General features: G+C 44.9%; 1 long non-coding RNA gene across 1 annotated transcript; it reads right to left on the bottom strand.

Annotated features, from left to right (window-relative positions):
- Nucleotides 1-25: 25 nt before the first annotated feature.
- On the bottom strand, nt 26-27,498 carry LOC115089293. Its single transcript, XR_003856046.1, has 4 exons — nt 27,075-27,498; nt 13,980-14,016; nt 13,078-13,128; nt 26-1,013 (listed from the first exon to the last, which is right to left on the bottom strand). It is a non-coding gene; the product is annotated as an uncharacterized LOC115089293 (long non-coding RNA).

The following is a 27,498-nucleotide window of genomic DNA, read 5'->3' as shown; positions in this document are numbered from 1 at the left end:
TTTTAAAAGATACGCGCGTATCTATTAAAATCCGGCATACTTTTGTTTGCGCCGGTTGCGTGAACAAAAGTATGCGCGCGCGTATTTTTTTTAAAAATCTGCCCCATAATGTATTAAAGGAACACAGAATACGACAGTCTGCTAAAATTACTGCCCAGGGCATTGTCATAGACCCCCAACTGACCTCAGGTTTTCTATTTAGTTATTTAAAAGCATCTGTCTGCTGCATAATTCAAGGCTTTAAGCAGCTTTCAGGAAACTTACATAATTAAAGTGCAAACATACAGAAAGCAGATCTAGTATATACAACTGGTCTTCAAATCAAGAGCCCAATCTGTACATAAACAATTCAAATTGCCTATAAATACAGAACCTATCACCTTCGCTAAGCATTCTATAAGAATTTGCTGTCAGATATTTATTTATTTACAAAATATTAGATATTCTGCTTTTTGCCGGGTTTGGACTCAAAGAGGATTACAAAACTTAAGATTTAGACAGGTATAACATGGATAATGTAGTTAACACTGAGCACCATTGTTTGGCGTAAGGACCAAGTGTGTAAAAACGTTACCATTCCCAATGAGCTGGCTGAGGAAAGGCCTGGCTGAATAGCCGTGCCTTGGCTTTTTCCCCCGGAGAGCTAGGTAGTTTAGTTCCTGGTGGATGGGTAAAGGAACCTCCTTCTAGATTTTGGGAGCATAGCATCGGAAGGCCCTTTAGTCTTATGCAGTTCGGTTTGACGGAAGTCAGTGGTGGGGAGGAGAGACGGGTCTTTTGTGAAGATCAGAGCTATTTAGCCAGGGTGTAGAAGGCAAGGAGACGGTTCAGATATTCCATGGCCTGTTGTTCACACATTTGAAGACGAAGCAGAGGGATTTGAATTGAATCCTGGTTTCAATCGGTAGCCAATGTAGTCTGTAGAAGATGGATGTTATATGCTCTGATGGTTTGGCCTCTACCAGGATTCCGGCCGCCGTGTTTTGCATGAGTTGCACCTGTTTCATGCAGATCTGGGAGGTACAATTCAGAAGAGAGAGTTACTGTTATCTAAATGACTAGTGGTTAGTGCATGGATAAGCGATGCAAGGTTGTACCGACTGAAGCAGTAGTGTAGTTGCCGGATCTGGCAGAGGCACATAAAGGATGTTCTCACAGTACTTTAGAGACGTGGGCTTCCATAGTGAAGTCAGGATCAAGTTGGACCCCTAGGTGTAACAGCCATACCTGGGAACGTCTGATTTCTGATTAACAGAAATTATACTTGTATATAACTATCTGATCTTCATTTCCTCTCTCATTCCAAGTTATTGTTTTCCTTGTTATATGTAACTGCTTTTCTGCACTATTGTTTAAATGGTAAAGTTTATTATAATTTCACCCCTGTTTCTTGTGAACCAGCATGATGGGACCACCGTCTTGAATGTTGGTATATAAAAAACTTAAATAAATAAATAAATAAATAAATAAACAGGGGTGGGGGTGAGGCAGGCTGTACACACCTTTCCTTCCCTCACCCCTTCTCCCCTATCCCTCTCCTGTGAATTACTTTCTTCTTAATTTATGATCTCTATCAGATAATAAAAGAGTTTCCTAATTTTGGTGTCTCTAGCTTAGCCTTTTTTTCTCATTGTCTGTCCTTATCTCTATTCCTTTGTTTCCTGTCTCCCTCTGCTGTCCTGCTCCATTTATCTTTTCTGTCTCAGTTCTCTCTCTCCTTTCCTTCAGCAGCAGATACTTTAATACTTTCTCTTCCTTCTTTTTCTCTCCCCTTCTGCTTTTTTCCTATTCATCCGACCTGCTCTGCTGTCACCGTCCTTCCTCACATTTCTCCTGCACGCCCTCCTCCATACCTTAACCCCAATCCTTCTGTATCATCCACCCTAGATTCCTTCCCCCAACCCAGGGTCCTCTTTCTCCATCTCTGGCCATCCCTGGTCCTTATTCCTCTTTCTCTTCCTCCTTCCCATTCCCCCCCCCCCCCATCCTTTTCTCCCCTGTCCCCTTGCTCTCATCTTCCCTTAATTCAACCCTTTCTCCTATCTATTTGCCTTCTCCCTCCCCATCCCAACTCTTGGTCTCTCCTTTCTCTTCCCTCTCTCTCTCTCCTACCCACCACACAAACACACTTGTTCTCCCTTTTACCTACCTCCCTCATCTTTTGATCTCTTCTCTGGCCATCCTCTCTCACCTCACCCATGTTTTTGTCCCTCCTTTTGTTCACCCCTCTCTTTACACACACACACACACACACACACACACACACACACACACACACACACTCTCTCTTGCTCTCTTCTCTCACTGTTCCTTCCCAGCACTTGCTCTTGCTCTCTCCTCTCACTGACACCCCACCACCACCATACTCACACACAGGTTCTCAAGTTTTCACCTCTCTCTGGTACCTCAACACACACACACAATTTTTCTCCTTCTCTCCCCTCCCCCTGCCGATCTCTCACTCTATCACACGCATATACAGTTTCTCTTGCATCTCTCCATCTGTTTACCCTGATCCATGCAGGACTAGTAGTGCTTCCTCGCCTCTCACTGCTGATTGGTTCATTATGAAAGCTAGAACCAATCAGAAAAACAGGCAGAGAATTGGCAGCAGAGCTTCCTTCTGCCTCAGACTCCGTCCTAGTGCCCGTCAACTCCTCAGCATGGACTGGGGAAAGAGGATGCAGCTGAGCAGAGCAAGCAGTTTCTAGGACCCTGGAGATCCTGGGTGCTCTCCTGGAGACCTGAAGGCAAGTCTCTAAACCTTGAGTCTTCGGGTCAAATCCAAAGAGTTCCCAGTATGGTAACAGCCCTCACCTCTAATCTGAAGCACCTCCAGCGTCATGCTATATCCAAAGAAAATGGCTGAACTCCTTTTTTATAGGTCCTCCAGCCATGATGCTGGCTGATGACATCACATCCTGCATGAGTATATAAGGCATCCTTTGTAACCAGCCAGTGCCTCAGCAACAGGTTCTCCTACCCTGCAGTGTGTCTTGCTTCTCCTGATCCTGCCTTCACTTCTAGTTTATGTTCCTCTCTGTCTCTCCAGCTCTGACCTGGCCTTGCCTGCAGTTCCTGTTTCAGCCTTGACTTCGGACCCAGTCTTGACTTCCACCCTAGCTCTTGCCTCTGCTCCCTGGCCCCATCCCTCTCTGTTCCTTGGCCCTTCTTGTCCCCCAGACTGATTTCTCATGTTTGACCTTCGCCTGTTATCTGACTCTCCCTGAATGCTGCTGGCTCTGACCTCTGCTTGGTATTTGTCTCTGCCTGAATGCTGCCTGCCATGACATTTGGCCTGTTCCTGGACTCCCTTCACTCATTCAGACCACAGCTATGTCCTCCTGGCACCTGAACCCAAGGGCTTAACCTGCGGGGAAAGGGGTTGTAAAGGTGATATCTAGACCTTGTCCCTGAGTGTGTCCATCTATTGATGGTGTGGGCCTAGAGGGTTTGCCTGTGAAGTTGAGTCAACCACGCCTCAGTTCAAAGGGCTGTCTGACCGAGACACAAGGCTTTGTACAGAGTCTTTGAGCTGAAGATGAAGTGCCTGATAGGGAGAGAATGGAGCGTAAGGGGTGACCTCATTGGATTAACCAGAGGAGTTCAGATTTGGGAGGGGTTAAGTTTGAGTTTATGGTTGTTGAGCTATTAGGCTACTGCTGTCAGACAGTTGTTGTGATTAGTGTTGAGAAAGAACTGGTTAGATCCGGGTTTAACGGAAAGTTGGGATGTGTTCTGCGCACTGGTGACCTTCAATTTTAAAGGACAGAATCATGTCACAGCTAGGATGGATATAGATGTTAAAGAGAATCGGAGAAATAATAGAGCCCTGAGGTACTCCACAAAATTAGGTTATTAGGAGTGGACTATTTGTTGGCTTTCATGACAGATTGGGTTCTGCTGGACAGAAAAGATAATGTAGACCGGGATAGCAAAAATAAATAAATAAATAGAAACCTGCATCCTGGAGAGGCTTGGGACAGTGGTCCTAAGGTTGAGGAGGCCTCTCTGGCCTGACAGAGAAGAAAGGTTTTGGGGCTGCTACAGGTATGGAGGCCAGGGATAGGGTGAGCAGCTGCTCACATTGGTGAGGTCCAGAGGAGCTGGGATTCTAGAGAGGAGAGTCCCTGGATGTGGCAAGGCCTGCTGCTGAACCTGTGGTATCATTGGCCTTAAGGGAAGGGGGCCTAAAGCAGCAGCCCAATTGCCATGATTGAGTTGGGACTTCGGAAACAGGTGACAGGCTCCCCCCAAGGCAAAGAAGAGCAGGAAGAGGCAGCTGAAAAAAGGGAGAAGCCAGAGCGGTCACCTAAGCATCGAGCTGCTGCCGCTACCAGCACTCTCGTCAAGGACTTGGCCGCAGTGGTGAGAGGAGGAGGGTTGGTGCTGTGCCGCCGAGGTGGAGAAAGAGAAGCGCCACTGCGATTTCAGAAAAGAGGAGGTGCAGGGAGGGACAAGGGTCCTGGGAAAGCCCAGGCCATGATCCCACTGATGTCATCAATGAAGTCAAGGGACATGCGTGGGTGCAGCATGGAGATCATAAAATTTGATAAAAATAAGGCAAAATTAAAACAAAACAAAATAAGCACCAGAGCCAGATGAGGAAACCCTGGGGCCACTGGGGATACCTCTGCCATGTCCTAAAAAGCTATTTTAAATGTGAAAATGGCCCTGTTGGAGCACTAAAAATGTTGGGGTCAAAAACCCCTAAAAACACCCAAAACTCATGGAATTCTGATTTGGGACATCAGAGAAGGGAAGCATGAGGGGGAAGAGACATCATCAAGTGAGATGGCTGATTCAGTGAAAGGCTCCTGACCTAAATCTTCAATTATCCTCCGAACTGAGAGATTCCTGGGATTTGGCGATCACCTGACGGCGCAGTCTTTTAGCCCATGCAGCACAGATGGCTTCGGCAAAGAAAAAAAAAAAAAGATTTAAAACACTGCTCTTTTACAAACGTGGCGGCAGCTGACACGCTGGGGCCTACAGAGGAAATGGCGCCGGACCAAGAGGCACCAGAGGTTTACCACGATCAGAATATAGCAGTGACTGAAGGTGCGTGACATGGGCAGAATTCCAGGCCTGGTTCCAAGAATTGAGAGCGATATGGCCAGGCTCCGGAAAGAGATCGGAGAAATGATGACCGGCATTAGAGGTGAGATAACATAACTAGGCCGACAGGTGAAAGAATCTGAAACCCGGCTAGATTAATAGGCCTTTGAACTAGCTAAATGGCAGGATGAGCAAAAACGATTATTAGAAGCTAATGAAGAAATGTCTGCTCGCACAGAGGATAATGAAAATAGGTCCTGCAGGTCGAATTTACGTTTCTGAGGAGTGCTGTAAGAGGCTGAATTTGGGGACTGTTTTAAGGAAGTCTCTAGCATTTGCTCAGCTATACTGGCACGAGATGGAGAGATTGAGGATACCTCAGTTACGGGCCGATACAATAAAAGTCGTGGGAGAGCGGGCGAATGCCTGCTCTCCCGGCGCGCGCAAAGGCCAGTGTCCTGTGCGCGCGATACAGTAAATAAAAATATTTAAATTAGGGCCCGCGGCAAAAAGAGGCACTAGGGACACTAGCGCATCCCTAGCGCCTCTTTTTTGACAGGAGCGGTGGCTGTCAGCGGGTTTGACAGCTGACGCTCAATTTTGCCGGCGCCAGTTCTCAAACCCGCTGACAGCCACGGGTTCAGAAACCGGGTGCCGGCAAAATTGAGCGTCCGGTTTTCAACCCGCAAGCCAATTTCAAATGTTTTTTTTAACTTTTTTTTAACTTTCGGGACCTCCGACTTAATATCTCCATGATATTAAGTCGGAGGGTGCACAGAAAAGCTTTTCTGTAGACTTTCCCAGTGCCCGGAGAAATTAACGCCTACCTTTGGGTAAGCGTTAATTTCTGAAAGTAAAATGTGCGACTTGGCTGCACATTTTGTTTTCTGCATCGCGCGGGAATAACTAATAGGGCCATCAACATGCATTTGCATGTTGCGGGCGCTATTAGGTTCGGGGGGGTTGGACGCGTGTTTTCGACCCCTTACTGAATAAGGGGTAAAGCTAGCGCATCAAAAACGCAGTACAGCACAGTACGTGCGCTCCACCGGAGCACACTGTACTGTATCGGCCTGTTATTAAGCTGGAGAGAGCACATAGGTCATCGGGAGCAATGCGGAATAATCAGGCTAGAGATATTATTGCCTGTTTTCATAAATTCCCCTTAAAGAGAGAGTTGCGAATCTGGCAAGGAAGTCTGGACCTCTAATTTGGCGGGGACGTAAACTGAAATATTCTAAGACCTTGCTTTTTCTACTATTTGAAAAAGATGAGAATTCGGGGACATTGTTGCTTTTTTGTGTAATAGCCAGCAATATCTGATAATCCTATTTCCTTTTGGGCTGAGCTTCACAATAAGTTTATTTATTTATTTATTTATTTATTTGTTTGTATTTTTCTATACCGGCATTCACGGAGTTCGTATCATGTCGGTTTACATAAAACAAGGGGTGAGAAATACATTATAACGTAAATAACTAATAACATAAGAGTATACATTAAAAAGTAAAACAAGTGCATGGAAGAAAAAAGTTACAATAAAACGGGGGTCATTCACTCGAGATGTTAAGTGGCTTAACATCTCGAGTGAAGACTCCCCAGGAAGCTAAGGAGATTCTGGGGGCGGCAGGCATGTCAGTCCCGCAAGTAGAAGTGGAAATAAAAGTATCAGAAAGTGACAAACGGCGAGAGGACCCACCGAGATGGCAGAGAGTGGGTAAAGGAGGAGGAAGGCTATTATGCCAACCGAGTGGTTCGTTGTCATCCAAGGAAGCTCCGCGTTGAGGAACTTATATCCTAAAAGCTTCTTGGGACCTTTCTACCGCAGATCGTACATAGTCTAGCTGGGTATATGTTACATATCCCTGTACTTATGTTAGATTGTTTATATTTCAGGAGGGGACATTTTTATTGGTTGAGAAAAAGATAGGTTTGGGTGGGGGAGTGGGGAGTAGCAGTCTGGCAGGGCAATTTCATCCCTCAGATTGGAGGGAGTCCATGCTGGTGGTAGGTGGACCAATTTTGGGAATGGGCGGGAGGGTGGGAGAGTGTTAGGGGAGATGGTAAGGGAGTTACCATTTAAGCTAAGGTTGGCAAATGGAGTTCCAATAGATATGGGGAGTGAGATGGCTCTGTACTATTGTAAGGCTGAATAGGTGTTAATGCTGGAAGGAAGGCTGGAAGGAAGAATGTGGAATAATGAAGCAGAAGAGAGAGGATGCTACTTACTACCAGGAGGGGTTTTTTAAAAATAGTTTCTATTAAAATTAATTCTTGAATTCTCCAGTTAAGAGAAGAATTCTTTTTTTTTTTAAATGTCGAGGCTTAAGGCATCTATCGTTTTCTGTCGAGAGACCCATCTTTCCAAACGGAAAGAACGGTTACTCAGTGCTATGGTGTTCCCGCAACATTTCACACTGCAGCACCTGTGGGGAAAAAGTATCGTGGGATGGGTATTCTTTTCTCTAAATCTGTGGTGGCAGACATACAAGCAGTAGTAAGAGATGTTAGGTATATCCTAGACAAAGTAAAGGTGAATGATGTAATGTATACACTACTCAATTTATATGCTCCCAGCATGGACCAAGGCCCATTCTTGGATAACATTTCTGGAATACTAAGGCAGTGGGTGGAAGGCAACTTATTGTAGGGGAAGATTTTAATATATCTATGGTAGATATCCTTATTTAGATAACACGGGTTCAGGGATGGGAGGCAGGAGGAAACAGACAAGCACTAAAAAATGTGATTATGGACAGAGGATTGGTAGATATTTGGAGGTTGTTAACCCCACAGCTCATAATTATACCTATTTTTCCCATACAAATAATTCTTACTCCAGGTTGAATTTCTTCTTAATAGACAGAACTTTGTGGGTTATATTAAAGAAGCAGACCTGAGTAATATTACCTGGTTGGATCATGCCCTGGTCTGGCTACCCTTGCAATTGTTGGATAGGAAGGACAGAACACATTATTGGAGGCTAAATGACCAACCTTTTGTTACTGCACTTAAGGAGTATATTTGGGAATACTTGACCTTCAATAAATAAAGGGAGGTATCTTCTGAGACTATATGGGAATGTTTAAAGGCAGAGGTGCTGGGCAAATTGATTTTGTGAGTCTCATTTCTTAAAAAAAGAAAGGGGTTGAAAAGGCTACAGCTTTTAGAAAAGAGAGCGAAACTAGAGTTGCATCACAAGATAACTCCAGAGATCCATAAATTACAGAAGCCATAAGACGCTACAAGAAATTTGAAAGGACATAGTTAAGGTGGCATTACAGTTAGATCTCCTAAAGCAGAAAAATTTTGAGTTCAGCAACAAAGATGGACGTCTGCTAGCTATGAGATTGAAGGAGAAGGTCTCTCAGTCTCATATTACTAAGATTCAGGATGCCGCCGGGAAATTTGTCTATACCACCGGTGAAATTAGAAAACGATTCATACAATTCTACAAAGAGTTATATTACTTAGATAAGTCGGTGTTATTACAAAATTATCGATCCATATCTAGATAGTACAGATTTGCCAGAAGTGCCCAAAGAGATTAGGGAGTTCCTGAATGAAGAGATCTCTGTCAGTAAAGTTTTTCAAACTTATTAAGGAGCTGAAAGTAGGCAAATCCCCAGGTCTCGATGGCTAATCTGCCAAGTTCTATAAGGTATTTTATCCTGTACCATCTCAGCCTTTGATTAATATGTTTAATGCCTTGCGGACGGAGGGTACTATTCCTATCAGCCTATATTCTTGATCAATATTGATTTGAAAATATTGGCTAAGATTTTGGCAGTTAAGCTGAGGAAGGTAGATCAATTCAGATCAATCTGGATTTGTACCGGGGAGACTAGACTCAAACAATGTCAGATGGGTCACTGAACTGATCTGGAGCCCAAAACAGGCAGGTGCCAACTGTCCTGTTGGCGGTGGATGCAGAAAAGGCTTTTGATAGAGTTCATTGGCCCTTTCTTTTCATGTGCTGGGAAAGATGTGCTTGGGTGAAAGCTTCATTGGGAGGGGCCGGAAGCTCTATGACGCTCCGCCAGCATGTATAAAAATCAATGGGGATTATTCAACACCCTTTGAAGTGAAGAGAGGCACCAGAGGTGTCCTCTCTCTCCTTTATTGTTTGCTCTATCATTGGAACCCTTCGCTGAACGGGTGAGATGTAATCATCAGATTCAGGGTATAAAGGTTGGGAAGTTGAGTAACAAAATATCTCTTTTTGCTGATGACCTGTTGTTCACGGTTACTAAACCTGAAACATCACCGAAGACTTTGTTAGAAGAGATGAGATCTTTTGGAAGACTCTCTGGGTTTAAAGGTAGTCCTGGGGGAATTTGTGCAGAATTCCCCCATGCGTAGAATTGTAATTTTCTGCGCAGAATTGCCAAATTTTGCGGAGAAAATGGCAGAGGAGACCCCAGCATGCCGTGAACGGAGCATGCAAAGATGAAGGCCCCAGTGCGCCGTTCGCTGCAAAGATGAAGGCCCCCACATGCTGCGGGACATGCTCAACGCGGCGAAGACGAAGGCCCTGGTGAGAGTGAATGTGTGTGTGTGTGAGGGGTTTGAGAGAGGGGAGGGAGAGAGGGAGGGACTGTGAGAGCAGGGAGAGGAGTGAGAGAAAGGGGAGGGGAGGGGAAAGTGAGAGAGAGCAGGAGGGTGAGCAGGAGGGTGTGAGAGAGAGCAGGGGGTTAGCAGGAGGGTGTGAGAGAGAGAGCATGGGAGGTGAGAGAGCGGGGGGGATGCTTGAGTGTGGGTTTCAGAGAGAGGGAGCCTATATGAGGAGATTGTGAAGGAGTGTGTATGTGGTGTGTATGTGTGTGAGAGATCGGGAGCTCGTGTGTATGAAAAAGTGATCATGTGTATGTGAGGGTGCTAGCCTGTGAGAAGGGATTGTGTATGTGTGAGACAGAGCCTGTGAAGGGGTGCATAAGAGAGACATAGGTAGCCTGTGTGAGGATGTATGTGTGAGAGAGAAAGGGAGCTTGTGTGGGTGTGTGTGTGTGTGTGAGAGGGAGCCTGTATGAGGGGATGTGAGTGTGCGAGAGAGTGAGGGAGCCTGTATGAAGGTGTGTGTATTTGTATTAGAGAGAGGGAGCATGTGTGTGAGAGAGGGAGGGACAGAGGGAGCGTGTGTGAGGGGTAGTACTGAGAACAGGGTCAAACTCTGGGACTGGCAATAGAGTGGAAGGAGTTGAGCCTAGAGATGGAGGGGAGAGATACTGGCAGGTGGAGGAGTTGGGGCCTGAGAGTGCAAAGTGGCCAGGGGAGTAGGGAAAGCGAGTGGAAGGGACACTCTTACAGTGAATTTCTAGGGAAATTCTGCGTCTCTAAGTAATAACTTTTTTCTGTATTAATTTAAAATGTAATTACTTAAAGACTGTCATGTAAATTGTGTTATTTTGACCAATACAAAGTTTGCAGAATTTTAAGTTTTTATGCGCAGAATTTTACATTTCTTTGTGTAGAATTCCCCCAGGAGTGAAAGGTTAATGAAGATAAGTGAGATGTTTGGGTACTTGCCAGGTTCTTATGGCCTGGATTGGCCTCTGTTGGAAGCAGGATGCTGGGCTTGATTGACCCTTGGTCTGACCCAGCATGGAAATTTTTTATGTTTTTATGAGATGTTGAATATCTCTGTACCCAAGGATCGCTTTGTAGAGCTTGGCAGTGCGCTTCCTTTTAAATTGGCTAAGAAGTGTGTGAAATATTTGGGGGTTAAAATTGGTTCGGATCTGGGAGGATTATTCACTTACAATTATGATCCATGAATTTGGGAAATATAAAAAAGGGATTTAGATAGGTGGGACAGAATGGATTTCTCTTGGTTTGGGAGGCTGGCTATTATTAAAATGAATGTCTTACCTCGGTTTTATTTTTTTCAAACCCTCCCAGTTGCAGTTCCTGAGGGAACTCAAAGTATGGCAATGGAAACCATTTCGGTATGTATGGAAATGGAAGCCCCCGAGGGTATCTTGCAAAGTTTGATTTCAGGATAAGCTAAACGGAGGACTGGGTTGCCCTAATTTATTATGGTATTATATTGCAACTCAAATGGGGGTCGTGATTACATAAGAACATGCCATACTGGGTCAGACCAAGGGTCCATCAAGCCCAGCATCCTGTTTCCAACAGTGGCCAATCCAGGCCATAAGAACCGGGCAAGTACCCAAAAACTAAGTCTATCCCATGCTACTGATGCCAGTAATAGCAGTGGCTAATTTCTGTCAACTTAATTAATAGCAGGTAATGGACTTCTCCTCCAAGAACTTATCCAATCCTTTTTTAAACACAGCTATACTAACTGCACTAACCACATCCTCTGGCAACAAATTCCAGAGTTTAATTGTGCGTTGAGTGAAGAAGAGCTTTCTCCGATTAGTTTTAAATGTGCCACATGCTAACTTCATGGAGTGCCCCCTAGTCTTTCTATTATCTGAAAGAGTAAATAACCGATTCACATCTACCCGTTCTAGACCTCTCATGATTTTAAACACCTCTATCTCTGATTGGTTGGCATGCGCAAAAGGAGAAGAGACCTTGGATCTGTATTGCCCAAACAGGAGCAGGAGATCCCCCTTTGGAGGTGAGGGTATGGCAAATAGGGAACCCATTGACTACAGGGGTGAACCTTTCTGCAGGCTGGTGTTAGAGATAGGGAGGAAATGGAGAGTTAAGTTGGCAGGAGACAGACGGGGTTTTTTTCACCGCACTTCCTTTTTGTTTAACAAACCTTTTGGGCCGGGGACGGAGAGAGAGGGGAATAACCAGACTGGAGCAAATATGGGCTGGACATAGGCTGATACCTTTTTCAACTTTACAGCAACTGTTTCCCCTTGACGCAGAAAAACCAATTCTCCTACAATCAAATTCAATTGGTTCATTATTTTTGCTCAGAGAAGTTTCACGGGAGGTTTAAAAAAGGGAAAACGCATTTCGTAAACTTCTGTGAACACGCGGATAAGTTTAAAAGCCCCGTATCTCGGATTTATGCATTGTTGAATGAGAAAATAAAAGGGAAGGCGGCCTATCAACTGGCCTGGGAGAGGTCCTAGAAGAAGGGGAATGGGATCAATGTTATGTAGCTCAGCTTCAGCCCAAATAAAGGAGAATGGATATAAACTCCTGTAAAGGTGGTATCGGACACCAGCTCGGCTATATAAAGTGTCACTGAGGAAATGTGACAAATGTTGAAAGGGAGGTGAGGCCAGAGGTTCTTTCTTTCATTGATGGCGGACATGTCCTAAGGTGGATAAGTTATGGGACAAAGTATTGGATCTTATAAAGGAAGGGATGAGGTTTCAGGTACCTAAAAACCCTAAAATGTGTTTGTTAAATATCTCTATAGGGGTGGGCACAGAGCCTCAAAAGCACTTGATTACACAATTAGTAACTGCGGTTAGGTGCGAGATTGCTTTCTGGTCAGCCCAAATAAAGGAGAATGGATATAAACTCACAGAATAACAAAAACAATGTGAGAAATTTTAAAGTTAGCAAAAATTACTTAACTTAGGTGACAGCAACAGTGACAGAATATTTAATAGAAATACCAGTCAACCTAAGGACTATTTTGGATGATGACATGAGCAAGAGCAGTCATTTTAGAAAGTTAAGAAGTAGAATGACTGTTTAGAATTTGAGAAACCTTTACAGAAGGGGGAACTTCACTGAGAAGAAAAACCATACAGAAAAATACATATAATTGACAAGGACAGTGTTTAGGCACGAGTGAATGTGTTTGAGAGTGTAACAGAAGGAACTGTAATTGAGGTCTCCTGCCAAGGTAAGGTCGGGGATAGCTGGAGTTAATGCTAATTCTGATGAGTCGTGGGAACAAGGTGTCAGCATTTGATAGGTACTGATGAGATCCAAAGCAGTGGTCGCAGGGTAATTGCTGGAGTGCAAGTGGCAACATTCACAACCAGAGAACAGAATACCAGTAGTAAATGTAGTATTTTGTTAAATTAAAAACAAGAAAAAATAAACTGCTAAAAAAAAAAAAAAAGTTATAGTTACCTTATCATAGTGGTATTTATTTAGAATTTTTTATACACCGATAACAGGAGCCTGTACATAGAACAAAAAACATTATAATACATAGGAACATAGGAACTTTATAACGCATGGAAACATAGGAACGGGAACTATATGAATTAGGTAAATTATGTATAAAGAATAAACAGTTTCATATATTTACACGGATATTTACAAAGCAGGGGGGAATAAAAGGTGTGAGGGGGGGGGGGTAACAATCTGTTGTTTATCTTACACAATTCTATGGGATTAGTCACGAGGAGTTGGAATAGAATCTGTATTATGAACTTCCTGCAGAGGCCTGACTTTATTACCAGCAATGAAGCTAAGAAGTAAAGGAAGTGAGTCACAACTGTAAATATCCTATAGTGATTGCTATAAAGCTCCTAAAAGTGAGGTGATGCTCCCATGTTAATAAAGCTACCCTGAATAAGACCAACTATGGAGTGTGAAGAAACTAGGGATAAAGGCAGAATTTCACTGCCCTTGTTGTAGACTAGGGCAAATCTAATTATCCTTTGGGATTTGTTTTAGTTAGTTGCAGAGTAACACCAACCCAAGTGAGACATCTACAGTAGGGAACTCTTATAGTAGCTACCGGAAGAATCCCAGGTATAAGGAGTTCATTTTCTTTATTGATTTGTTTAAAGCTTAGCGTGGTAGGAGGAGGAAGGATTGGCAAGTCAAGAGTTCCTGCCAGCACTAGCAAGCTTCAAACCCCAGCAGAACCCTCAAGCAACTTCAAAACTAAGTGTTAAAGATGGATTCAAATAACAGAGACAGCAGAGTAGGAGTAGAACTAGAAAAGGACAAAGAAAATAAATATGTGCTGTCTGTTTTTTATGGGGGTTTTTGTAAGATAAAGAAAAAAGTACTGCACTTACCTGAGAGTGATCCTGATGTCCAGTTCTTCATCTGTAGCTGTAAAACGGGAAAAGAAGACACAACATATATAATTTTAGAACATTTTAAAAATAAACTCAGATGCAGAAATTTTAACTTATCTGATATGTACAGCCAAAGATAAAGAGAGATTGTAGGGACTGTTATAGAAAAAGTATTGTTTTGTTTAGTAAGTCATTACACAAGAAAAACAATTGTTGCTTAAAATAAAAAGTTATATAATTGCTTTATTTGAGAAGTAGATAATCCTTTATTCTTGCCTCCCCTCCCTATTCAGGGAGTCATTGCTGGGTGGGTTGTGGGCCCCTTAATTCTTATGGGGAAACCCAGCTGGGAGGAGGCCACTGGACTTCACAAATGTGGGACAGTATTGAAACACCTGCTGCCAAGGGCCATGATACGACTATATGACAAATCATACACCTTGGCCATGACAGCAGACTGCCCTCCTGCTGTTTACAGTTGGAACAATCTAAGGGCTGATGTTCTGTAAGTGCTGAATCAAGAGGCAGTGACCAACTATGTCGAAGGCTGCAGAAAGATCCAGTAACAATAGGATGGAGTTACCACCTTGATCTGCGTATAGATGGATCCCAATGGTTTCCTAAAACCAGATTGGTGGACTTCGAGGAAGTCAAATAGTTGAAATAGACTACCTTTTTAACTAGTTTGGATAACAGCGGGAGGCTGGAAATTGGGCAGTAGTTATCAATTATTTTGGGGTCAGTTTGGTTTCTTCACCGTTTCTTTAAGCATGTGGGAAGAAAGCCTTGGGATAGGATGCCATTGATGATACTGGAGAGCCACGGGGCTAGGTCTTGCTTAAGGTTGCAAATGAACTCTGGAACGATTGGGTCAGGTGGCCTGAGGGACTGGTTAATTATCTGGAGGATGTTTTCTACCTCTTTAAGGGTGATGGTTCTGAAGTCAACTAGTGTAGTGTTGTCAGGAGTTGAAATGTTCCTGCGGATCCAGGGGATGTGGTTATTAAGGGAGGTGTGAAGAAGGAACTTATCACTAGGATCTTATCTATGAAGAATTTGGTAAAGTCCCCTGCTGTGTGGGACCCTGTTTAAGTGAAAGTGGTCCGAGAAACAAGTTTGGAGAGCTTCTGAACTAATTCAAAACATTTACCCCACAGTCTTCAGGTGCCTCTTAAAAGTTTGTAGCACTGCTCTTTCCTTATAATGTATATCCAGGCAGCGCATTCCACATCATTGCACCGGCAACAGAAAATAATTGATTCCGTGACTTAGTCAATCGTACAACTTGCACTGTTGGAATATCCAATAAACATTGCCCAGAAGATCTCAGATCCCTTGAAAATTTATAGATATGGAGAAGTGAACTAATATATAAAGGAACATCATTGCCTAAAGATTCTCTGTGGCTAGAGGCCTTCTGTATTTATTCCATCCTTTGATAAATTCTTCCAGGGCGATTGCCTTCATTTCTTCTTCTTCAAAGGGTGTTCCATGAATCCATCACGCTCTCTGTGAAATTGTGTTTTCTGATGTTTTTCTCCTTGGAGCCTTATACCATGACCTCCTGTTCTAGCATATCCTACTTGAAAAGGTTTTCTTGTGCATTATTCATACCTTTGGGGAGGTGGCAATTTTCAGACAGCTTGCTGTCAGGATCAGTAAAAACACAATGCAGGGTTTGTTCTTATAATTGAAGTTTAATAAGCAAACACAGGGGTTAGAAGATAACACCAATGTCCTGGCTTACGGACAGGGACAGCTTGAGGCAATCCCTGAGGCGAAGGATGAAATGGCCCGGTACAAGTGAAATCATCTTCGGCCAGGGCAGGGGAAAGGCAATGGAGGATGAAGTGACTTGCCCAAGGTCACAAGGAATGGCAATAGGATTTGAACCCTGGCTTCCCCTGTTTGCAGCCCACTGCTCTAACCTCTCAGTTTTTGGGCCTGTTATTTTTTTGTTCTCAGTCTTCGGTGTCTGCACTAGGGGGCGCCAGATAAATGTTTAATGAGACAGGGCGGTCTTTGGCCGCACCACCCCCTGGGTCTAGAAATAGGACTCCTCCATTTCCTATTGCCTGCCTCCCAGCCTTCTCCAGGATCTGCCCCCTGGGGGTGTGAGAGGTTTGTGAATGGTGGGAATCTGTGTGTGTGTGAGACACACTCTCTCTTAGGGCTGATACAAGGGTATTAGATGCCCCAGACAAACCTTACAGCCTTTCATTCCCCTTTCCCTCCCCTCCCCACACAATTAAAACGTATGCATTCTTTTCCATTTTAAAATGTATTAACTTCCCCAACCTAAAAGGGCAGATTGTATAAGGAAAATAGACATTCAAAGTACAATCTTATGAAGTAAAAATATCACTTATATCATATATATTATATATAGGCATACACTGCAAAAAAATAAAACAAAACCACACTTTCAATAATAATAGCTTAATAGACTTAATAAACTACCTTTCTCATAATAATCAAGGCGGTTTATTGGATCCCATATGGTGTTAGGCCTATGGTAAAGTGCATTGGGTGTGGATTTGGCCCACAGAAAGCCTGGAATAATCTGAACTACAATTCCAATATAGTAAGTCTTCCATATCATAATTGCCAGCACTCAACCTATGAAAAAGCCATACTGCAAATATTACATCAGGCCCTAAACACCAATACACCTCCTATTAGGAAAACAAATTTAAGCCAGGTTGTTGTAAATCCCTACACAGAAACTACATGCTAGCAGAATACCTAAAGCCTCAGTCGCACAAGCAGAATACAGATAAACTCTCATGAAATACAGAATAAAGAGATCATAAAATATAAACTGAAGCGTACAGAGAAAACTGAACTGGAAATCACAAGAAGCTAAACTCTGTAAGCAATGCAAACACAATCAAGAAATATAAAACATTAAACAAACCAATAAAAAGAATGTCAAATCCGCTGATAAATTCAGCCAATTAAAAACACATATAAAAATGTTTAAAATATTAACAAACACTAATAAAATATTTCAAAACAGCAGACACATCACACCCAATAATTAAAACTAACAAGGATGAAAAAAAGAATCTCCCATACCTGGGAACTTTAGATTTCCAGTCCTTATGAGATTGTCGTAGATTGGAGGAGAGTGAACAAACTTTAACTGCTCTCACACACATATATACAGGTACTCGCACACATGCACACACATTTGCGCAGGCACTCTCTCTCAGACACACACAGACTTATTCACAGAGCCACCCCTCTTATACTACACACACATACGCCCCCCTCTCTCACTCACACACACCCCACCATCACCCTCTCACACACACACCCCACCCTCTCATAACGCATACACGCGTTCTCATTCACACAAAGTCTCTCTCACACACAAGCACTCGCTCTCATAGGGCAAGTCTTTTTCAGACACACATTTTGGACCTTTTCTCTGGCTGCACAGCAAGGCCTCTTCTGCCGCTGGCTGTGGGGAAAACACTGGCGGCACCTCAGAGCCTTTTCCAGCCTCCGGCTGTAGGGGAAACATTGGCAGCACCTCAGTGGCTCTTCTTTAGCCGCTGGATCATGGAGTGGGAACCCCGCCAGCACATCACAGTTTCACGCCTCCGGGATCTTCCTTTTGCTGGCAGGGAGTTAAACCCCCGCCAGCATGTCACTGTCCCACGCCGCCAGCCCTACAGGTTTTCCTGCTGACAAAGTTGTTCGCCTGAATGAAGGGTGAGGCGGCTGTGGAAGGAAGGTGTCGGGGACAGTCTTGCCTCATTATAGAACCTCCCCTGCTTACGGACTGCAGGGTAACAAGCGAGAGTAAAGGTGGCTTCCTTTATCGTGTAACCTAGAGGAGATCCAAGTAGTCAAATTTCCTTCAGCATAGCCCTGCTCCGACCCAGTCTTGAATGTCTGGGAGATGTTGTGCCAACAGCAAACTTCTTGTTGGCTAGAACCTAAAACAGCTGGGAGAACAGTGGGAGTCTGCCAACCACCAATGAGTGCCTGGCTCCAGCCTCCCACCTCCAGGACTGGTGGTTCAGATCCTTGCCCTCCTCACACTTGCATAGCATAAAGTCTGTGGATTTTGCACCTACATTTTTCCACGGGCAAATGTTTCAGGAAAACAATGCGAACAGATTTAAAAAATCAAATCCATGGGTTTTGTTTCTCAAATCCTCCCCCTCCCTTCCCCAGTGCGTACTTATGGCCCGACAGAGGTGAACAATTTTCACAAGCCAATTTAGCCTGAAACATCCCTTTGAAAATTGCCTCTGAGATTTTTAAAGGGTTTGCGTTACCTCCGCTCCTCCTTTCCTCTAGGATAGCCATAGTTAGGTCAAAGTCTCCTTTCAGAGGGTTTTGGGTGCAGACCCTCTTTACGTTCGTCTGGGTTTCCCATTCTGATAATTATAATCAATCAGTTTTCAGAAAGTTGCCAGAAACTAAGAGCTAAACAGTTTCTTGGGGGACAAAACGCCTGTCGTTACTGCAGGATAAATTGCTCGCAGGAGAGAGATTTCAAGCTCGCTGGCGTGCGCCATGCTAATGTGTTTCTGGATACAAAATATAACCTATTAAAAGATAATAACTGCTGCTAAATCAGAAATGGGAAAACTTCTTTTCCCGAGGCCACAGTAGTTATTATTTATAAACATTTGATATTCCATCTTTTTCCAAGAATGGCCCCCAAGGCGGATTCCAGACAAATTGAAATTAAACTTACAGGTACAACAACAACAACCTTAATTGCGGGATCATTTGCAATCACAGTTGAATCAAGTGTACAGTCATAGTGGCATTACAAGTTTCTTTCTTCTTCTTCTTTATTGAGCAATCTGTGGAACAGCCAAGCCTTAGCTTTCTTCTGGAGAGTGAGGTAACAGGGCTTGAAGAGAAGGAGTAATGAATCCTCATTCCAGATTCTTGGTGCACAGCAAAGTCTTGGGCATGATCAAGTATATTTCCCGACACGTGTATGTAACGTAACATTATTATTGTATGTATGCTTCATGCTGTACGTTGCCTAGGCTTTTTTCTTAGGCAATTAAGAAATGTAAATAAAACATAAAATAAAGATAAAGAATCTGGCAGAAGCCAGAGGAGGGGGAGGAAATAAGGGTCATTTGGGAGGATCGGAGTTCTCTAGTGGCAGGGTAGAAGGAAAGAAGATGGAAGAGACACTCGGGGGCCCTTTAATTCTTGTTCTTAAAGATGAAGCAAAGGATTTTGAATTGCATCCTGGTTTTGACTGGAAATCAGTGCAATTGATGTAAGACAGACCTTATGTGGTCAGTTGCTTTGGCCCTTCCCAAAATTTCTGGCAGCAGCATTCTGCAAGAGTTGGAGGTGTTGGGGTCTGTATTAGGAGATGCCATTGAACAGAGTTATAATAGTTAATTTTGTTAGTGGCTAATGCATGACCATTATAATGAAGTTGGGTTTATCAAGGCAGTTGCACAATTGGCAAACCTGGCATAGATCCGTGAAGGAAGCTCTTACCACCGTCATGACATTTTGATGAAGTTAAATTCTGAGGCTTCATACTGATTCCTTAGGATGACGTGAGTAAGGGGGTGCGGACAGGGAATGCAGAGATTGTAAGGGGTGACCTTGGTGGCTCACCCAGAGGAGCTCCGATTTGGAGGGCTTTAACTTGAGTTTGTGGTTGTTACTAAGCCATTGGTGTATTGCTGTAAGACAGCTATTGAGATTAGTAACGGAAGATGTTTGTCTGGATCCTATCTTGACGTAGAGTTGAAAGTAATCCACGAATAGGTGACAATCGATCTCGAAGGACTGAATAAGATCGCAGATTGGATGAAAGTAAATGCTGAACAGGATCGAGGAGAGGAGAGAGGCCTGTGGTACTCCACAGGTGAGAGCCCTAGGAGCGGAAGCTTTGTTGGTGTATGAAAAAGACTGTGTTCTGTTAGAAAAGATAGAAAGTAGTTGGGCTTGCCTACATCAGGAGCCATGGGGATGTTCCCCCTGGAAGCAAGAAGAGCTTGGTGGAGGGGATCCAGCTGCTACATACAGTTTTTGTCAAAGGGCCCTGGATACATTTATTTGAGTGATGTAGTGATCAAGATGTCTTAGCAAATACTTACAGCAACATCAGAAATCCCTGTGAAAATGTGGTTTCCTTTATTTAAAAGTAGATTGAGATCCTAAAGCAATAAAGAGCACTTGGGACTTGAAATTTGTGCTGTTGGTTCAGGGTGTGGCAGTGTCATTGTCCACTACTAAATGGATGATTTATGACCATTGTCTCTCAAATCATTTTATTTTTCCCTTATTCCAATTTTGTGTATTGGAAACAGATAGTTACATAGTTGGTTGGAATAATAAAAGAAAAGACTAGAAGAGCCAAGAGTCCATTCTTCATCTCACTGGTTAAAGATATTTTTTCATGGTAATCCCAAGAAAGTGTTATTCTTCGGTGTGGTTGTGGACCCCTGGGTCATAGTGAGAGTTGGCTCCACCCACAGGGAGGAACCCTGTGGAGACTCACTACGACAGGCTCTAGCCTCAATAGTCAGACAACGGTAATAGATTTTATTAAGCAGGAACGTAGGTATCTCACTAGGTGGGCATAGACTCAGTCCGGAGTGAAGTGGTGCGAAGCTGGTCCTCCTGGTAGTGGTCCACTGAGTGGGGTATGCCAGGGCAGCTCCTCTTGAGTAGAAATGCTTCTTAGATGTGATCTGGTAGTGGCCAGCAGCGCGGGTTACGCCATGAATCAGGTGGAGATGAGAGAGAAGCACTCATAGCAGAGAAGACGAAAGCACTCACTTAGTAGAGGTGAGGCAGTTAATAGAGAGCACTAGGTAGTGGCCCGAGGTACAGGGTATGCTGGAGGTCTTGTCACCAAGGTGGTAGATGATGGTACTCACAGACAGAAGTAGTAGATTCCTGCAGACGAGATGGCTCTCCGAGGAGCAGGGGGCCTATTGAGTACTGCGAAGCGAAGAGATCTCCGTAGGAGTGGAATCAAACAAGACGGAAATCCTTGCTAACTTGCTGGATGTCAGGAAGCGTAGGGTTTAGATACCTCTTGGTGGGTGAGGTCACAGGTGGGAATGCCCCAGAGGTTCCCGCTTTGATGGGAATAAGAGTTAGGCTGATGCGCGCGCGCACATGCGCGCGCCTTAGGTAACTCCTTCATCAAGATGGCATCCGGGATCACCCATGCCGTCCCGGGGACCCCGGGGAGAGCGGCGTTTGCAGGCTAAGGCTGAAAGACTACTTGAAATCACTGGAGCAGGCAAAAGAGAGGTGAGCAACAGAGGTCGCAGCCGTCTGCGACCGATGGGCGCAATAGAAAGGTGAAAACACACTGCATGCATAGCCAGTTCTGCTTCTGATGTATTCTACTGATTCAGCCCTACTTCGGTGTCAGGCCTCAATTAGTGCAGGGGACACACTCAGTCCTGGTGCTAAGTCCCAGTTCCCTTGCACCAGTCCTTGCAACCCCTCAGCATGGATTCCCTCAATGGGGGAGGGGGGATGCTTAACTTCCTGGACCCAAGGGGTGCAGAGAAAACAAGATTCTCTGCTCTCACTTTCTCTCCCATAAGTGTACTCACTGAATTCTTCTCACACTCAGTCTCTGGACCCAGAACCCAAGAACTCACAGGACATGGATGTGGGGTGTTTCTAAATCAATTTACTGTAACTAGAAATACTTCAAGTCCAATCAGCAACCAAATCCTCAATGTTAAGAACAAAAGAACTTGCCATACTGGGTCAGACCGAGGGTCCAACAGTGGCCAATCCATGACACAAGTACCTGGCAGGATACCAAAGAGTAAATAGATCCCATGCTGCTTTAGCACAGTGATAAGTAGTTGCTATTTCTTCAGTCTACTTAGTTAATAACAGTTTATTGACTTCTCCTTCAGGAATTTGTCCAAATCTTTTTTAAAACCAGCTACACTAACTGCCTTAACCATATCCTCTGGTAATAAATTCCAGAGCTTAATCGTGCAATGACTGAAAAAGAATGTTCTTCAATTTGTTTTGAATGTGCTACTTACTAACTTCATGGAGTCCCCCCTAGTCTGTGTTTTTTGAGAGCGTAAATAACTGATTTACATTTACTCGTAAAATGCCACTCATGATTTTATAGATCTCTATCATATCCCCCCCTCAGACTTCTCTTCTCCAAGCTGAAAAGACCCAACCTCTTTAGCGCATCTTCATAAGAGACTTTGTATCTCCTTTATCATTTTGGTTGCCTTTGTCTGTACCTTTTCCAAAGCAACAAAAATTAAATCCAAAAAATTCTGATGGCCTCAGACCTGCATTGCTGAGCCGGTGTCCTTTTTGGTGGCAAGAACTAGGGAAACGATCCATACTTCCAGATGCTGGAAAGTGGGCTCCTAGTGGGGTCTGGGATCTCCTCATCTCTTTCTCTGATAAAGAGTGCCAAAAACAGCAAAACACAAATATTCTTCTCTTTCTCACAGGCAGGAACTGGTGGCAAAAATTCCTCTCAAAAAAACAGGAGCAAAAACTCCCTGCAAAATACTTATTTCTTTTTCTCTGTCAGGTCACTTCTGTTTCTCCTTAGCACCTTAACCTGGCAAGGGTGACAATTTTGCTTGGGCAGAACCAGGCTCCACACAAAAAAAAAAAAACAAACAAAAAAAACCCCAACCTCTGCTCAAAAACAAAACTCTTCCAAACTCTTCTCCACTCTCAGAGACACCTCCTGCCAGGCCATGGGGTACTGATACCAGGCTGTGAGGCCAAGGATAGGGAATCACTTCAGCAACTCTGCTTCCTCTTCAAAACTTTAACATTAGTACAACACCTCTCTCCTCATTCACAACATGCTTTTATAGTGCACTGCTGACCAATCGAGACAAGCCTCTGTGAAGGTGCCTGCAGGGAAGGTCTACAAATTCTAAAACCTAGCCTAGGACTTAAGCTAAAGACAATTTAGCTAGTGGGGACCTAGAGCAGCGGTTCTCAACCTGTGGGTCATGACCCCGGCGGGGGTCGAACGACCAAAACGAAGGGGTCGCCTAAAGCAGGTCCCCAACCACCGGTCCGCGGACCAGTACCGGGCCGTTGGGGTTTTTTGCCGGTCCGCGGCACCGCGGCTGCTGCGGGGAGGTGGGGCGAAGCTGGCGACCTGCCTCCTCCAACCCCAAAAGGGAAGAGACATGGCCCAAAAAGCTAGTGCGTCGCAGTGACGTATGTTTCTGGAGCCGCGCAGGCAGGAAGGAGGTGTATCAGCCACTGCAGGTGCTCCTCCTACTTCCTTCCTGCCCACCCTGCCCCGGAAGACAAATGTTGCCGGAGCCGCACGGGGAGGAAGGAGGCGGCGTGTCAGCCGCGTGGGTAGAAGAGGTGCTTCATCCGCGTGCAGAAGAGGAGCAGCGGGGCCGGGAAGACTAGGGCCACTGCAGAGCCCATCCTGTGGCAACCCGTAAAGAAGAGGCCCAGAGGTGAGAGAGAGGTGTGTGCGAGTATGAGATGAGTTGAGAGACTGTGTGTGTTTGCAGAGACAGCATGTGAGAGCCTCTGTGTGTGTGAAAGAGACAGCATGTAAGAGTGAGAGCCTGTGCTTGAGCAAGGCAGCATTTGGGGGTGTGAGAGAGCCTGTGTGTGAGACTCAGACAGCCTGTGCCAGTGAGAGCCTGTGTATGTGTGTGTGAGAGAGAAATGCATGTGAGAATGAGAACCTGACTGTGTGTTTGAGGGAAGAAGACAGGTGGAGAGAAAAGAAATAGAAAAAAAGGCAATATAAAAGGAAATGGCAAAAAATTAGAAAGGGAAGCAGATGTAAAAAAAAAAAAAATTACTTTTTACTGATTGGCACATGTAATCTTTGGGAATGTGCAAGAGTAGCACTTTCTCTATGCGGATCTCACAAAGTACGAGATCAACATGGAGGAAGTGGAAACCCACGGGGCCTGCACAGAGGAGGCAGCAGAATGGGCTTCAGTGCCAATAGCAGCAATCAGCGCCTCCCCAATAGCCACGTGGCAGCAGTGGCAGTAATTAGATTAATTGTTTGACTCAGCTGAAGGTGACAAAGTATGAAGTGGGATGTGAAATCAGCTTGATCTGGTGGAGAATTAGGATTGCTGTTACACATGAACTGTATTTGGCAAACATAAAGGGAGCCAGGATAATCAATTGATGCCTGCAGCTGAGGACTGATTCATTATGACTCATGTAGAAATTAGTGCATTTTCCAGATTAGTCTGCATAACACAATTCTCAACATTCAGCATTATTTCTGCTGCATAGAGTTTTATCTGAGAGGCTCTGAGGTTGTGAGGGAGCCAGTAAGAGTGAGAGCATGAGTGTGTATGAGAAAATCCAGGGGAGTAAGAGTGTGTGTGAGTGGGGGGGGGGGGGGGGGGGAGAGAGTGTCTTATACCCTGAGAGTGTATCAGTGTCTGTGAGAGTGAGAGGTTATGGTGGGTATAAGAGCATGAATGTGTAAGTATGTGACAGTGTTTGTGTGAGAGAGAATGGACATGTGAGTGTATGTGTGAGAGAGAGAGGATAACCTCCTAATCCTCGACAATATCAGGGTGACTGGAAATCAAGAGCTCCCATGTATGGACAGCAGGGGCTTTTTTAAAATCCTTATTAGTTTTAATTATTGTGTGTTATTTGATATATGTGCTGTTTTGAAATATTATTGGTGTTTGGGAAATTATAAAAATGTATATGATTTTAATTAATAGAAATTCTATTTATCAGTAATTTTAAAATATTCTTTTATTAGTATGGTTTTACTATTATAACTGATGCTTTATGTTTCTTAATTTTATTGTTTTATGAGGAATGGTGGTTCTGTTTATAAATGTCATAATAAATAAGTATGCACTAAAATCCAACCCCATCCATAACCCCGCCCCCATATGACCAAAGCCCCGCCTTCACCCCGCCCTCACAGGGCGAGGGCGGGGCGAGGGGTCACCGCAACATGAGGAACTGTATTTCGGGGTCACGGCATTAGAAAGGTTGAGAACCACTGACCTAGAGGGTCCCTACATTATATATTTAACTATTACATTACTCTGATGTAAACCGCTTTGAGTTGAACCTTTTTTTTGAGGAAGGTGGAATATAAGTATAACTTAGCAACATAACTTTATATTCTTTCTTGACTCCAGATATAGAGATCAGCTTAAACCCTTGGATCAGCACTTTTCTCCTAGAGCAGTGGTTCTCAACCATTTATCCATCGGGACACATCTGACAGATGGTTCTTACATGCATGACACACTGAACATGTGACCGTCATGGGGCTAAATGTAAATATGCATTCTGCATCCACAGGAATCCTGACCTCCCAACAATCGGGTCGATACAGTACAGTGCTCTCCGATGGAGCGCACTGTTAACCCTCGATTGGACGCGCGGTTTCGACGCGCTAGCGTTACCCCTTATTCAGTAAGGGGTCAAAAACGCGCGTCCAACCCCCCCGAACCTAATAGCACCCGCAACATGCAAATGCATGTTGATGGCCCTATTAGGTATTCCCACGCGATTCAGAAAAGAAAATGTGCAGCCAAGCTGGGTGGCCAGATCTACTGGGTCCATGGAGTCAGCAACCTGTAACGCTGACAACGGATCTGGTGATGGTGGACCCTCGGTGGCAAGGGGTTGTTGGCGACTCCGCTAGGCCCACCCATCAGCTGGAGGACATGCCCTGTGGTGGGACTGGCTGGAGCTTCGCCTACCCCATCTGCCTTCCTTAAAACGTTTGAGCCCTTGGGTTCTTGCGGCTGGCGGGTCTTAGGTGGGTCCCTAGGGTAGTGGCAAGAACGAGAGTCCAAAGCCAGGCGAAGGTCAGGCAGGCAGCAGACAATGAGACCCAATAGGCAGCCAGAAGTTGGGCAGGCAGCAAATAACAAGAACAAGTAGGTGGGCTGGAGGTCAGGGCAGGCAGCAGATAAAGCAGGGTCATGTCCAAAGCAAAGGTTGGGTCCAGGCAGCAGTCATGATGGGTCAAAGGTCAGAGCCGAGGTCGGAATCCAGGAAGTCAGGCTGAGGGAGGACAAGGCAAGGCAAGACTGAACAATGGCAAGGACAGGACCAGGACCGGGCAAGGCAAGGTCAAGGCAAGGCAGAGACTCAGGAGCAAGGCAGGAGACAAAGGCAGGACTGGAACACAGGAACACTGGGACACAGAACAAAACAGGAATGTAGGAATGAGGCAACCCGCACTAACAAGCAAGGCACACATCAGGAGACCTATTGCTGAGGCGAGGTACTGCTGCGGGGCCTGGGCTTATCCTATATAAGCCCAGGCCCCGCAGCAGTATCCTATATAAGCCCAGGCCCCTGGCCTATCCAGGAGGCTGACATCATCTGGAGGCACCACTCGGGGTCTTCACACCACTGTGCAGATACTATGTGCACACATGTGGGCGCACATGCCTGTGGGAAAAGCCAGGTCGCAGCGGCATGGCAGCGTGGGCGGCTGGATCTGGCGGTGTTCCTGCTGCGCCGAGACCAGGTGGCATGGGGAGCTAGTGCCCCGGCCCGCGGGGCTGCCAATAGGCCATGAATCCTAACATTTAACCTCTCTCGCATTTCCCCGATGAGGCACTGACCTGCTCAGTACTGGGGTAAGTGAAATCTCCATTATTATCGTGTTGCCAAATTTATTTGTCTTCCTAATTTCTGTGAGCATTTCACAGTCAATTTCTTCATTTTGGCCAGGTGGCTGGTACTATACACCCACTGTAATACTCTTACCCATCACACATGAAATTTCTATCCATAAGTATTCCAGAGAGCAGTTTGTTTCTGTGGTAACTGGCCACCATCTTCTTTCCTGGTTCCTGGCCTCTGAGGCACTGCTCCACTGGGTGAAGGAACAGCTGCACCATACGCTGGGAATGCTTCACCTTTAAGGCTCAGTAGTAAAGATGCAGACACCCTCCTGCTTTGGATCTGGTTTCGAGACGGCCCTTCCTAATAAAAAGAACTTAAATAGGCTTCAAACCCCCCCCCCCCCCCTTTTTTTTTAAGGCAATGTAGGTTCACGCCCCTCCCCCTCAATTCAACAGGGTTTCTCAACAAGAAAAAAAAACCCCAACCCACAAAACGTGTTTAACTCACAGCAATACTGCAGGCTTTCCGCTTAGCACCCCTCTCCCCTCAATTCAAGAGTAAGGTCACAGACAGTCTCTCCTTTTGCTAGTCAGAGAGCAAGGCTCCTCCAAGAGAAAGGAAATCGCAAAACGTGTTTAACTCAGGGCAATGCTGCAGGCTCTCCGGTTAGAAAGCAGGGCTGGCCAATAGATCCTCTAACAGCTCGTGAGAGAAGTCCCAAGGGGGGTGTTTTACCTCCGCTAGAAACGCTACCGGGCTAAAACAAAAAGATCCGGCTCCCCGCGGCCGGGGAAGTAACCTGGAAGCCAAAACTTCGCTGGGCTCTGGAAGCCCCTCTGAAGGGTCCATTGAAGTGATTATTTCCACGGGCTCAGCCCTTATCCATTCTCTCTCTCCCGCTTCCGCTGTAGCCCTAATCGCTCCCAATCAA

This window comes from Rhinatrema bivittatum, chromosome 4 (genome assembly GCF_901001135.1).
Source record: "Rhinatrema bivittatum chromosome 4, aRhiBiv1.1, whole genome shotgun sequence".
NCBI lineage: Eukaryota > Metazoa > Chordata > Amphibia > Gymnophiona > Rhinatrematidae > Rhinatrema > Rhinatrema bivittatum.
Note: the sequence above shows the minus strand (reverse complement) of the source record. Positions and strands in the feature narration are given on the sequence as shown.